Source organism: Eubalaena glacialis, chromosome 1, assembly GCF_028564815.1.
Source record: "Eubalaena glacialis isolate mEubGla1 chromosome 1, mEubGla1.1.hap2.+ XY, whole genome shotgun sequence".
NCBI lineage: Eukaryota > Metazoa > Chordata > Mammalia > Artiodactyla > Balaenidae > Eubalaena > Eubalaena glacialis.
The window spans coordinates 36,383,696-36,399,402 of record NC_083716.1 but is presented as its reverse complement, the minus strand read 5'-3'; the positions used below and the strand labels follow the sequence as shown (position 1 = coordinate 36,399,402).

The 15,707-nt window shown below is 41.4% G+C and overlaps 1 protein-coding gene and 1 pseudogene across 4 annotated transcripts in view; both read right to left on the bottom strand.

Annotated features, from left to right (window-relative positions):
- Positions 1 to 15,707, bottom strand: part of HTR7 (5-hydroxytryptamine receptor 7) — a 119,735-nt gene that overhangs the window by 85,943 nt on the left and 18,085 nt on the right. The gene's annotated exons all lie outside the window — the stretch shown is intronic.
- LOC133094640 (heterogeneous nuclear ribonucleoprotein A1-like) lies at positions 11,635 to 12,951 on the bottom strand (annotated as a pseudogene).

Genomic DNA, 15,707 nt, shown 5'->3' with positions numbered 1-15,707 from the left:
GTTTTTTAAATGGGGGGAGAAAACTAAGCATGAACCCACTTTTGAAAGACATTGATATGTAAGAGAAAAAGAATTATCACCTCCCTCAACCACCTCCATTACCACAATTTTCTAAGGAGACTGATGGTATGAGCGCAAAAGCTTAAAAGTTCTCTGAATAATAAATAATAAAATAGTATCTTCCATAAGATAGTAGAAGTCTAGGAAAGAGGTAGGTGGAAGAAGGCAGGATCTAGTAAGATGGGAGCCCACAAAAGGGAGAGGAGGATTAAAAGGAAAACAAAAACTCCATTGCCAAAGAAAATTTACAATACGTTAGAAATGGCTTATAAATACTTTTGTGCAAGTGGATTCTTCTGGGGAAGCTCAGAGACGAGGCTGAGTGGCAGCTGACACCTGGGTTATATAAGAAATGTCTAAGAAAAAAGACTGGAAGGATACCCCCTAACTGTCAGTGATGGTTATTTTTGGATAACAGGACTCCTGGTGATTTTTTTTTCCTTTTCACGTGTATTCATTTATGTATTTTCTAAACTTTCTACAACCAGCATGTGGGGATTTATTTTTCAATGGTTGTTTTGGAGTGCAGTAAAAAAAAAACAGGGGAGGGGTGATGGGCATGAAAGAAAGGTAAACAAGAGACACTGCCTTGTGAAAGACAAATCTACAGGATTTAGGAGCAGGGCCACTGAGGAACTTTATCCTTTTGCAGTTCATTCATTTGCTGATTCGCTGATCTAACACACATTTATCGATATCCAAAGGAAACTAAAATGAAGAAGACCCAGTCCTTGCCCTCAAGTAGCCGTGAGTCTAACAGACTCATAGTCAGCTCACCATAAAGCCACGTGAGAAGCACTGCGAGAATGCTTCGTACTAAGCATACACTATAAGAAGAACTAGAAATCTTGTCAAAGTACCAACTAGAATCTAAGATGGAAAAATATTTTGAATTAGTATAAACCAGTAGATGCAAGATATTGTCGTAACTATCTGAATTATTCCACTGAGGAACAAAACCCCCATAAAACCATGGAAAATATATCAAGGAAGATGCCCCACTGAGCAAATTGTTCAAACAGTGCACGTTTGGGCAGCAAACATTTTGATAAGCATTTTTGAATGAAATCTTTCAAAAATAATGTGCTTTCTTTGCATCCTGAAACAGCATCTGCAGAACAAAATCGAATGCTTTCCTGATGACTCAGTGTCATCACCCAAAGAATCAAGTATTATGCTGCCTGTGACCCAGCTCTCACATGCTCTCAAGAGCTATTGGTTTCTCTAGGATTATTTTCCCCCAGACTGGGTCCAGATTTCTAGGTTTTTCTCATTCTTGTATGTGTTTTTGGCAGCTTTTTATAAACTTTATCTTAAATACATTGAATTTTAGAGCTGGAAGGGAACTCAGAGATTAACCAATTCAACCCACTCATCTCAGAGGAGGAAGCCGTTTCCTCCTTCACGCTGAAGTTCTGCCTCTAACTTAGTGCCATTTTAATGCTCCTGCCGTGATGAACTCCTCTCCATTTTCCGATTTTCTGCCTCTAATCTGACAACTGGGAAAACAGATAAGCAATCTTGTCAAAACTACACCAAAAATAACAATAATCGAAATGGAAAAAAATATTCTAAGAATACAAAGTATGACTTTTAACGTTGTTCTCTTGGGCCATACGTTGTGGGAACATGGAAGCCTCTTTTCCAAACTTCAGGTTTTGCAAATCTGTTTGCAATAAGAAACTGAAGGTTTCCAGGACTGTCACATGAAGAACGCTCATCCTCTGAGAAGGAGGACTTCTTCCCCTTATGAACTGTGTGATCTTGAGTAATCACACATGTAATCATGTCATTCTGAGCCTCGGTTTGCTCACGTGTATAAAGGGAACAAAGTCTACTGGGATTAATAATTAACGGATTACATGAAGTCATGTGCTTTAATGAGTGCTCAGAAAACGGGAGTTCCTGCTGCTGCTTCTCTCTGCTTTTCCTCAAGCAGCACAAGAAGGCGTATTTGCAGATGCTCCGTAGTATCTTCATTTTACTTATCTCCTTCAGGACTGGATGCAATCCTGCTCAAAGCAAAATGGGTTCTCCCTAGGGCTTCTCCATGTAGATACCATTAGAATCATCTGGGCGCTTTTAAAATGCTTGCTGCCTAAGCCCCGCCTGCAGATATTCTGATTTGACTGGCCTGGGTTGGGACCCAGGTGCAGACACTTTTTAAAAGGTCTCCAGATGATTCTCATAGGAGCCCAGGTTGTGAGTTAACACTCCAGAGAAAGACCTCGAGCCATGCTGAGCCTCCATGCCTGTCTGCGTCGGATCAGAACCCCTAAAAGCCCCCTGTCCACTGGCCAGACTCTGGGTTGGTTTCTTCTTGGTGCTTCCACACTGATACTTTGAGACCCTCCCCTGACTCAACTCCTCTTTCCCTCAAATTCCATGACAATGTCTGGTGTAAGTCTGACCTCATACCAGGTATATACACTGGTATGACTGTACCATTTGTTAATATAATACTTCCATTCTAGCTGGCAAATAGCTACTGCCCCACGCTCTCTGAGTGGCCCCCACTATCTCCATCATCCAGCCCTAAGACCCACATCCACTGTGACTGGTCAGTGGTCATAGTTAAATATCTTGAATATCATCCCTGGTGTTCATGACCTAGGACTTTGCCCCAGAGCAATGAAATTTAGAGGGTGAAAACACTGTGAGTCATGATTTGTTAAGATTATGAGTGGGACCCTTTGCACAGACAGCCATGCAGCTTACAGCCTAATTTTATTCAGGTCTTTGTTCAAATGTCCAAATTCTGGAGAAAATGTGTCCCAGACCACTCACTCTAAAAAGGCACTTCTCTACTCACCTCACCATGTTTTAATTTGCTGCAAAGCACAAATTACTTACTATTACACTTTTTAGTTTATGTGTTATTTGAGTCCCTCCACTAGATCCAAGGTTCTGTGAGAACGAGGATTTGGTCTGGTTTGTTTGCTCTCTATTCCCAATGTGTTGAACAGAATCCATTCCATAGTAAGTGCTAATCAATATTTGCCAGCAATAAATGAATAAAATAATTCACATACTACCAAGAAAATATATGGATGAAAGAAAATATCTGCAAATCATATATCTGATAAAGGACTTGTGTCCAGAACATATAAAGAACTCTTACAATTCAATAATAAAACCACAAACAATTCAACTAAAAAGGGGGGGGTGGAGTTTTGAATAGACATCTCACCAAAGAAAATACACGATTGGCTAATAAATTGCTCAAAATCAGGAATGGATAGGAAAATGCAAATTTAATGACAATGAAATTCCACTATACACCCACTAAAGTGGCTATAAGCAAAAAAGACGTGTGAACATAAAGAAACTGGACTCCCATACATCGCTTTTGGGAATGTACAACCAATTTGGAAAATAGTTCAATAGTTTCTTAGAAAGTTAAACATATTCTTACTAGTAATTCCACTCATAGTTATCTGCCCAAGAAAAATAAAAACAATGTCCACACGAGGACTTAGAACTATTTATAATAGCCAAAAAAGTAGAAACATTCCAGATGTCCTTCAGTTGTTGAGTGGATAAACAAAACACCATATATCCATACAGTAGAATACTATTCTGCAAATGTGTGTGTGTGTGTGTGTGTGTGTGTGTGTATATAAAAGGAATGATCTACTGATACATACTACAGTATGGATGAACCTCAAAAATATTATGCCAACTGAAAGAAGCAAGACACAAAAGACCACATATTGTATGATTCTATTTACACGAAATTTCAAAAAAAAAAAAGGCAAATCTATGGATACTGAAAGCAGAAGACTGGTTGCCTAGGAATGGTAAATGGGAAATATGGGCACAGGGAATTTGGGGATGTATTGAAAATTTTCCAGAACTGGATCGAGGTGATATATACACAACTCCATAAATTCACTCAAAATCACTGATCAGTGTACTTTACACGTAAATTTTATGGTATGTAAATTATCCTCACTAAAGCTGTTAAACAACAATGAAAAGATGAAATAAAAACCACTATGGAAATATGTGTTCATTGCACTCCCTCCCAGAAAGTCTCTCCTACTCCCTTTTCACTAATACTGCTTCTTTATCCACTATGGCAAGCAGACGTGTCTAGGGCTGGGAACCAAGTCAAGAGGGATCTGCTGGGTTTGGGACATTGTCTTTGAACAGCATACCCCATTCCCCCATAACTTCTCCCAAACAGCCAATGATCTGTGAACAATTTGGAGTCACAACCCCAAATTGCCCCATGAAGGCTTAACCTGATATATGGTTTCTACTTCTGTGGCCTACCTGCTTCGAACTGTCCTCGTGGTTCCCAAGCTCACTTTTGTCCTGGACACTAGATTTGGTTCAGCCTTATTCTTCAGTGTATAAACCTGAAACAAAACTCCTCAATTCCATCCTAGATCCTGCACAAAGAACCTCATTTAGACTGGCACCAGCTAGCTTCCCACTAGTTCTGGGGAGAAATAGAGTTCAGGCAGTATCTCACAATCTAAAAGGTATATCCCAGGGATTCCTATCCTCCTTCAAAAATGAGGACCCCTTTTAAATGTCAAAACATTTTTCAAGCCCACACTTAGTAGTAATTGTACTTTTAGTATCGGTTGTCTGAAAAAATACAGAATGACGAAAAGCTATGATAGCTTAAATGCTCTTAAGTAAATTTGCATTTTATTAATCATAACTACATCTATATTTATCAGGAAGGAAAATCTCCTATTTTGAAAAAGGGGGAAACACTTACTAAAGCTGCTTCTGTATTCTGAGAAAGTGAAGAATTCACCTCTGGGGGAAAAAGTCATTCTGTTGTTTAGGATGACACGGCCCCTAGGTCGTGAAAGGGAAGGTTCTAGGCTAATCTGATGAGATAGAAAGGGGCTGAAGGGAAACAAATTGTTCTACATAATAAAATAATACAGATCTTTTAAGTTGTTCCCAGGCAGCTTAAGAGAGTAACGGCTTTTAGGTTTTGTTTTTGTTGTTGGAGGGTGTGGGCAAAGAGGGAAGGAAGGACCCCAACACATTGAAAGAGATGTTGGGGGGAAAAGAGTTGATGAGAAGAGGAATTGAACATGAATTCAGACCATTATTATTTGGAGCAAGGACCTGGAGGCTCTTAGAATGACCCAACCCACAAAAGGGGGATGTCCACTATAGGAAATGTGGTTTCTGATCATTTTCTTTAGTTATTTCTTTAGAATCATAAGAACTACAAGTGACTTTTACAGATATCGGGAGAAGATCCCAAGCATCTGAACTAGTACATACAAGGATTAAAACATCAACACAGACCCCACAGTCCTGCAAAGTCTGTTGTTTCAAAGGACAGTTGTAACACCCTAATACTACAGTAAAAGCAACAATCTCCACAACTTACAAAAAAAGCACTCTTGCATATACATTTTTATTTTTACCACCAAAATACCCTAGGAGAAAGGTATTACCAACCCAACTTCACAATGGGGAAACTGAGGCTCAAAGAGAGTGAAATGATACCTTACAGTTAATAAGGAAGTCACAGAATGAGAACTAAAAGCAGGGCCTTTCCATTCTGAAAGCAGTGCTCTTTCTACATCAACACAGGTATGGAAAAGGAACAAGAAAAAAAAGGGCATCAATAAAATTTTAATTAATTTTATCAGATTTCAATAGCCAACAGAGAACACCTGAGAGATCAAAGAATGAAGCACTGCTCTAGACAGATTAGGTGCTACTGCTAACTTTAAACCATTTCCCACTCAACAATATGAATATTCATTCATTCAATAATTCAACAGACTTTTATTTATTGACTGTTTATCTTGTGCTAGTGCATTGACAAAACCCAAGTTTCAGTAATTACAATTGAATACTGTTCAATAATTGTTATCAATAAACAGTGTAATGATATTCTTCCCTTGATGGTAAGAACCTGATTCACTGCCATATTGGTTTGTGAATGTTATTAAGCTGATGAAAATCCTGCCTTTCCTAAAGAACAAAAAGCATTTACCCTGAAAGACATTAATAACACTCACACACAAACCATCTGCCTACATTGCTTTTAAATTTGTAACCAGATAAACACAGAAGCCTATTCATGAATTTTTTTATTCTAGAGCACCCAAGGTAAGGCAAACGTCATAGCTGAGAAGTTGCCCAAGTACAGTTGAGCAATGACATGGGCCAAAGTCATCACAGGAAGATGTGACCCAGGAAAGTTGCTCTACAAAAAAGGGAAATAAATGAACAACTTCCTCAACTTATGTTGTGCCAGTCACTGTCTTTCGTCACTGGAGTCACTGGACAAGTCAGTCCAGTGTGCCTTCCAAGTTCTGGTTCTGCCACTTAGTCAGTTGCTTCAACAGGTACTTACTTTCTCTGTGCTTCACTTTTCTCTTTATAGAATGTAAAGGTTGGACTACATAATCTCTAGAATTCTCTATCAATCAGGGTCTCAGCAAGAAATAGACTCAAATTAGGATAATTCAAGGAGACTATTCACGGAGGTATGGGCAGGAGGTAGGGAAACTACAAAGGACAGGGCAGCCACAGAAGAATAATCACCATCCAAGGTCCAAAGGGAGGAGGGAAGGAGGCAGTTACAGGACCCAAAAGGAAGGAGTCATGTAGCAAGGGCCACCTTGAGAGGAGCAGCGACTTCCCATCAAGGGGCCCAGTCAGGGCAAGGTGATCACCTTGCAGGAAGGGCTGGATCTCCCTTTGATATCCTTCCCTGGACTTGCCATTGGCTGAACTCAACCAGAAGCCAAAGAACATATCAGTTTCCCAGGGAAGAGAACAGAGTGGAGAAGGGTAGAGGGTAAGACCTGGAGATGGGAACTAGCACAGGTCCCTTCCAGTTTTAACACTCACTGATTCTGTTTGTCTGTTAATTTGACCACTGACATGCCAAACCTGGAACTTCTGGGCAGTTAGGAATGGGTATGGAGCAACATACACACCAAGGTCGGCCCCTATGTGATCACTGTACAGAATATTTCAAGGTGCTGATATCATGCTCCTAGGTGAACCTCCAAGGTCTAGATATGTTATCTGATTTTCATCTTTAAAAGAGGATACATGACCTAAAAGGAATAGACCATATTTTCTATCCACTTCTCTGTGAAGCATAAGAGTTAAGATGCCAGCGCTGAAATCAGATACACTCAAGTTTGACTCCAGGCTCTGACTCTGGGTAACCTGATTAAACTCTCTAAGCCTCTCCTCGTTTGTAAAATGGAGATAATAGAACCTACCGCGTGGGGCTGTTGGGAAGATTCAAAGAGACGGTCAGCATGTAGCCCAGGGTCTGACTGATACAAGGCAACATTTAATCCTTCACTGGGCATTTATCCAACAAAAATTTCTTGGGGAGTTGTTAATGACTATTACCTGAGTTACCTTCCTCTTCCTTCATTCTGACTCTGAAGGACTCCTTCCTATGACTGACTTTCTAGGGTTCCCAAAATGCCAACAATCAATCACAGATTTTTACCGAAGCTACACATTGAACGAATTTGTTTGAAGAGTTATCACCTTAGACAAGATGAAATTAATAGCTTTCAGTGGAAAAATTGTTCATTTTGAAAATATAAATCTTCCACATTGAAAATCAAATCAAATCCAAAGAAAATATAAATCAATCATCACGTAATGCCATTTGAAAACTATAATTTAGAAAAAGGAAACTTGGATTCCACCAAAAGGATTTATTCTGGCAGTGTCTTTTATGACTGCAGAATCCTATTTTTTAAAAACTTGGGGGACTTTATTATCTATAGATACACAAAGATAGGATAAGGATGGGTAAAAGACCACCATAACTATAAAAGAGAATGTGAAAATACAAAATGTCACGAGTATAGCAAACATCAGGTTTTGGATACCTAGCTGGGGAGTGGGGAAGAAATAAGTGAAGAGACTGTTGGTGACACAGAAGCCAAGATCCAAAGACCTCACAACTGAGCTGCACATTCTCATCTGGCCCGTCCACATTTCCAGAGGGCGTTCTTGGTCCAGGCACTGGGATAGGCCTTAGGTGAGCAAATCCTATTAGTCCTCCAGACACCACTGCTGCTTTTGGAGTATCCAAGTTCTACTGGGAAGGTAGACTTATAAACAGCCATCCAGAGAACATCATGGACATTGTGCTATAACACAAACAAATCAACATGGGAACATAAATTCAGTGGAAAGGAGGGTCAAAACACCAAAGGCTTGCTGTCGGTTAGCCTTTGCTGTGTAAAAACTAATCCAAAACCATGTGGTTTAAACACCAGCCATTTACTCAGCTCCCTATTTGGCGGGTTAGGGGGGCCGTTCTGGGCCAGGCAACTTCAGTCCATGTCGAGTGGGTTTTCTTATGTCTGTGGTCAGGTGGTAGACCTGCTGGTGCCTGAGTAGTTTAGGATGGCTTCATTCACCTGACTGGTAACTGGTAGCCAGGGAAATCGGAGGACTAAGCCCTGGGTCTCTCGTCATCCAGCCTGGGCTTCCTCACATGATAGCAGTCACAGGGTTCCCAAAAGCAGCAAAAGAAGGCAAATTCCAAGTCTCTGCCTACATCATGTTTGCTAAAGTCCCATCAGCCAAAGCAAGTTAGAAGGCCATGCCAAGAGTCAATATGGGAAGGGCTGTAAAGTCACACTTGAAAGGCGTAACAGACATGGGAAGAATTGGGAGCCATTTCTATAATCTATCACAAGGCTACACACAAATGATATCTGAGGGGAATGTAACAGTCTCCTAGGAATTTACCAGGGTAGGAGCTATTCCCTGGAAGAAGAATCAAGACAGGAACCAGCATGTAAATGGAAAAATGCCTCGGACTCACCAAAAATGGAGCAATGAGAGGTTCTGGAAGCAAGGTTAGATTTCATCACATGATTTCTTTTTGTACAAGTATATTTGAAATATCCGTGGCTGGAGTGCATCCCATCACACTGTCTCCAGTGTCTAGTCTTGCCCCTGGGGCTTGGAAGCTAACCCAATAAGGCTGCTGGGGACGCTCATATAATATGCTCTGCAGGTAAAAACCCTATTATACTGACCATCCTAACACGGAGACCTTGATGACAGGACATCCTGGAAATGAAATCCACAGCATGTTCATAAGCCATGAGAAGCAGAACTGTGCCTTCAAAGATATAGAAAAAAGGCTCTGGCAGCTATGATGAGGTACCCACTCAAGGGAGTAAGGAAACAAGACCCACCAAAGCAGAACTGTGTCATAAATGGGGTGGCTTCTATGTCCCTCTTTCATTTTCCCTTCCTGTTTCATACTCAAGACACAATTAAATAGTCAATTGTTGCCAGTTTCATTCATTCATTCATTCATTCGTTCACTTCTCCAGCCAATATTTATTGAGACTTTCCACATACCAACAGAAGCTGGGAGCAAACAGAGATGAATAAGATGTCTCTGTCCCCACAAACCTCAGCACTTGGTGTGTGGGGGACAGAGAAATATAATCAACTACATTTCAGCCTGATGGTAATAGAGACGGAAGCTCAGAGTGGTCAGGAAGAGCCTGGGAGGAGCACCTAAGCCAGACCAAGGTGTCAGGGACAGCCTCCTGGAGACCATGACACTTTTGCTGCGTCATGAAGAATGCTTGGGAAACAGGCAGAAAAGAGGAGGGCATTCTAGGCAGAGGAAACAGAATGTACTGGGACATGGAAGCAAAGGAGGACATGGTATATGCAGGAAAACAGAAGCAGCCCCTATACTTCCTGTGACACATAGGAAGTACACAGAGGAAAGGGCAAGAGCAGGAGACAGCCAGGATGTTATCTGAGGAGTGATGGTGTACCACAAACCCTCCCCTCCCCATTCTCTACAACATTATACAAGGTACCAATCATTTATCCTTCCCGACTGACCCACTGAGCGCACCTCAGCATGAATGAACTCAAGTCCCTGATGTGCCTCAAGCAGCATCTGAAGTAAATCATGGAACTGACCTTGGCCCCCATTTCTGGCATCATTGGACAGGTAGGGTGGTTTGCAGGCAGGCTGGCATTCCCTGAAGCCTCATCAAGACCCCATATAGACTTTTCCTAAAGACAAACTTGATTTATTGATACTTTTTCCTTTTAGGATGAAAGAAGAAAAGACTCAGAAAGGGCATCAGTGAACCTTCCCATTCAAACAACTCTCCAGTCCCAGACAGCTGCCCTGACTAGCTGGTAGAACTCAATTCCCTGGCACAGCTATTATTAATATTAATATTAGTAATAATAACAATGCTCTCAATCAGTGGTTGTTTTATATGAGTCAGGCCCTTGGCTAAACTCCTCATGTATATAATCTCATTTATTCCTCATATTAACTTCATGGAGATATTTCTACCATGCATGAGGAACGAGGTTTAGAAATAAGGTACAGTGACTTACGCAAGGTCACAGTTAGGAGTCACAGAAACAGAATCCGTATCCTGTCCCCTGGCTTCTGTCTTAACAGAGCTTTCTGTGCCCTTCCCCAATCCTATGGGAATCCTGGTCTAAACAGCCCCGATCCCTGACCTTTCCACACCAAGCTCCTCTACTCTACTCCCAAGTTTACCAGACTCATTTATTCATTCAGGGATATTTTTGCATCCTCACTAGTGTACATGAGCCTGAAGAAGATGAATCAGACACAGTCTTGAGCCTAAAGTGTTTCTATTCTAGTAGGATATTCCTTAATCCATTGATCCATTCATTCAACAAATATGATTCAGCGCCTACTGGGTGCCAGGAGCTCTGCAAATGCTAGGAAAATCGAAGTCAAAGTTCTTGCCCATTCTAATGGAATTTAAGACAGGCATATAAATAATTATCACGAAGGTACACGCAGCAGATACAGGGTTGGAATGCAGGTTTCCCGACTCCCAGGTGAGTAGCTAAACTTCTTGAAAGAGCTGTTTCTAGTCAATGCCTCTCCTTCCTTCCCCCCAATCTCTCCTCACCTCGCTCCACCAGGGCTTCCATTGCACTGTTTCACTGAAACCTCTCTTCTCAAGATCACCAGTGACTTCAAGGTCACCCAAATGATTGGCCATTTTTCTAGCTTTATCTTACAACAGCGTTTGACACAGTTGATATTCTATCCTTCTCAAAACATTTCCCTTAATTTCCGTGATAGCACTCTCCAGGTGTTCCTATTTCACTGCCCATCCCTTTTTAAACTTTGCTGGCTCTTCCTCTTCTCTTGACCTCTAAACATTTTATCTTGCTAAGGACGGGTAGCTGGACCCCACCCTATGGCTTTAAATATCATTTCCAATGACGCCCAAATTTGTATCTCCAGTCCTGACTTCTCTCTGGAATCCTAGACTCTTATATACAAATGTCTAATGATATCAAACTTAGCATTCAAAATAGAACTCTTGGAAATGCAAATCAAAACAACAATGAGGTATCACCTCACACCAGTCAGAATGGCCATCATTTTTTTTTTTTTAAAGACACATTTATTCAGCGTCATGATCAGACTATTACATTTAGCAATCAACAGCATGGGTGCAAAAAAAAAAAAAATCTACATTAAAACCCTTTGTTGGAATGCTTTACACTTTCCACAGAACAGAAACTAAAATAACCTGTTATACAATTAGGCACAAATACAGTCCTCGAGTTTTTTTGCCCATACACATGAGTATTGTCTAAAACATGTCTTCTTTGTAGCAGCTAGGCCCTGCCACCACTGTGCTTGGCTGAGTTCACAAATCTGTTGTACCCTGTAGCTTCCCTGTCACTTCCCTGGCTCTCCTCTCCTGCTAAGCTTTGTTTCCTGGCAGTAATCAAAACCTCCTGCCACTGCCATAGCTCCTGCTGCTGCTGGAACCACCATAGCCACTTTGGTTTCGGGGTTTGGCAAAGTACTGACCTCCACCACCATAGGGGCCAGAACTTCTGCCTCCAAAGTTTCATGGGTCCAAAATTTGAAGATTGATTGTTGTAACTGCCAAAATCACTGTAGCTTCCGCCACCTCCAAAAGTGCTTCCACTACCACCGCCAAAGCCGCCTCCGCCTCCTCCGTTGTTATAGCTGTCACTCCCGCCATAGCCACTGCCCTGGTTTCCATAACCCTGTCCACCACTTCCATAGCCTCTGCTTCCTCCAGAGTAACCAGGGCCACCTCCTCCATAACCACCATCATTACCAAATCCATTATAGCCATCCCCACTGCCACCACAGCCACCACCACCCAGGCTGACACCAAAGCCAGCTCGACCACTGAAGTTTCCTCCACGACCAAAGCTGTCATTCCCACCAAAACCACCTCCACGACCACCACCAAAGTTTGCAGAACCACTTTGACCTCTTTGGCTGGATGAGGCACTAGCCATCTCTTGCTGAGATAGGGCTTTCCTTACTTCACAGTTGTGGCCATTCAGTGTGGTATTTCTGAATGACAATCTTGTCTACAGAGTCATGGTTATCAAAGGTTACGAAAGCAAAGCCTCTCTTTTTGCCACTGCCTCCAACAGTCGAGATTTCAATCACTTCAATTTTCCCATACTGCTCAAAATAATCTCTTAGGTGATGTTCTTCAGTGTCTTCTTTAATGCCACCAACAAAACTCTTTTTCACAGTTAAGTGGGCACCAGGTCTTTGAGAATCTTCTCTTGAGACGGCCCTCTTTGGTTCCCCAACTCTTCCATCCACCTCGTGTGGCTTTGCCTTCATGGCTGCATCCACCTCCTCCACAGTGGCATATGTGACAAACCCGAAGCCTCTGGAGCGCCTGATGTTTGGATCCCTCATTACCACACAGTCTGTGAGCGCTCCCCACTGCTCAAAATGGCTCCTCAGACTCTCATCGGTTGTTTCAAAGCTCAAACCTCTGATGAAGAGCTTCCGCAGCTGTTCGGGCTCTTTGGGTGACTCTGACTTAGACATGACGGCAGTGGAGGCGGGGAGAGACGTCAACGATGCTTACTCGGTGGCGTCCACGGGCAGAAAGCAGAATGGCCATCATTAAAAAGTCTACAAATAACAAATACTGGAGAGGGTGTGGAGAAAAGGGAACCCTCTTACACTGTTGGTAGGAATGTAAATTGGTGCAGCCCTTATGGAGAACAGTATGGAGATTCCTCAAAAAAAAACTAAAAATAGAGTTGCCACATGATCCAGCAATCCCACTTATGGGCATATATCCAGACAAAATTATAATTCAAAAAGATACATGCACCCCTATGTTCACAGCAGCACTATTCACAATAGCCAAGACATGGAAGCAACCTAAATGTCCACCAACAGATGAATGGATAAAGAAGATGTGATACATATATACAATGGAATGCAGTGCTCAGCCATAAAAAAGAATGAAATAATGCCATATGCAGCAACATGGCTGGACCTAGAGATTAGCATACTAAGTGAAGTCAGAAAGAGAAAGACAAATACCAAATGATATCACTTATAGGTGGAATCTAAAATATGACACAAATGAACTTATCTACAAAACAGACATAGAGAACAGACTTGTGGTTGCCAAGGGTGGGGGGAGGGAAGGATTGAGAGTTTGGGGTTAGCAAATACAAACTATTATATATAGAATGGATAAACGACAAAGTTCCACTGCATAGCACAGGGAACTATATTCAATATCCTGTGATAAACCATAATGGAAAAGAATATGGAAAAGAATGTGTGTGTGTGTGTGTGTGTGTGTATGTATGTATTATATATATATAAGTGAATTATTTTGCTGTACAGCAGAAATTAATATGACATTGTAAATCAACTATATATCAATAAAATAAAAATTTTTTAAAAACCAGGCTAGAACTCTTGATATCCACCACCAGTTCTGCTACTCTCTTATTTGATCAACAGCATAACCATCGACTGAGTTGCTTGAGCCCAAAGCACATAGTCATCCTTTTTTCTTCTCTGTCCCTCACCCACCACATCCAATCCATCAGTTAGTCCTGCCAATGTGCCTCCCAGACGTATCTTGAACCCCTCCACTTTTCTCCATCTTCACTCCTCTCAATCATCTTTTATCTTAACAACAACAGAAGCCTTCCCATTGGTCTCCCAGCTTTCACTCACACTCCTCTCCATTTCATTCTCTACAAAGTAACCACAAGGAACTATTAAGAGTACAAATCAGATCATGTCACCCGAGACTTCAAACTCTCCAAGGCCTCCACTGCATTTAGAATAAAATCCAATCTCTTTACCTGTCCCAAATCCCAATATGAGTTGTGACCACTGCTCTACTCTCATCTCCTTCTGAGCTTTCCTTTGATCACTCTACCCCAATCACACTGGCCCAGGGCCTTTGCACCAGCTGCTGCCTTTGCCTGGAATGTTCTTCCTCCTGATCCTTCACATAGCCAGCTCCATCATGTTATTTACATCACGATGTATATGTCACCTCCTCAGACAGGCCTTCCATGACCAACCACTCTAACACATCACTCTGTTTTAATTCTCCATGTGGCACTTATTACTAATGAATCAGTGTGTGTGTGTGTGTGTGTGTGTGTGTGTGTGTGTGTGTGTTATCTGTTTCTTGCCTATTTATTCTTACTAGAATGTAAGATTCAAGACAGCAGAGGCCTTATTTGCTTTTGTTGAGGATATAAATGAGTAACCAATGAAGATTAAGTAATCAATAAATACTGAAGATGTGAATAGATGAATCCCCTAGGACTCCCATAAAAAGAAAAGGCAATTTTTCTATGTCAAGAAATTGTTAACATTCACAGGAAGATAGACTAGATGAAAAGGCAGAGGGCTATGTACCAGATGAAGGAGCAAGGTAAAACCCCAGAAAAACAACTAAATGAAGTGGAGATAGGCAACCTTCCAGAAAAAGAATTCAGAATAATGATAGTAAAGATGATCCAGGACCTCGCAAAAAGAATGGAGGCAAAGATCGAGAAGATGCAAGAAATGAAAGACCTAGAAGAATTAAAGAACAAACAAACAGAGATGAACAATACAATAACCGAAATGAAAAGTACACTAGAAGGAAGCAACAGCAGAATAACTGAGGCAGAAGAATGGATAAGTGACCTGGAGGACAGAATGGTGGAATTCACTGCTGTGGAACAGAATAAAGAAAAAAAGAATGAAAAGAAATGAAGACAGCCTAAGAGACCTCTGGGACAACATTAAATGCACCAACATTCGCATTATAGGGGTCCCAGGAGGAGAAGAGAGAGAGAAAGGACCCGAGAAAATATTTGAAGAGATTATAGTCAAAAAGTTCCCTAACATGGGAAAGGAAATAGCCACCCAAGTCCAGGAAGCGCAGAGAGTCCCACACAGGATAAACCCAAGGAGAAACACGCCGAGACACACAGTAATCACATTGGCAAAAATTAAAGACAAAGAAAAATTACTGAAAGCAGCAAAGGAAAAATGACAAATAACATACAAGGGAACTCCCATAAGGTTAACAGCTGATTTCTCAGCAGAAATTCTACAAGCCAGCAGGGAGTGGCATGACATATTTAAAGTGATGAAAGGGAAGAACCTATAACCAAGATTACTCTACCTGGCAAAGATCTCATTCAGATTCGATGGAGAACTCAAAAGCTTTACAGACAAGTAAAAGCTAAGAGAATTCAACACCACCAAACCAGCTCTACAACAAATGCTAAAGGAACTTCTCTAAGTGGGAAACACAAGAGAAGAAAAGGACCTACAAAAACAAACCCAAAACAATTAA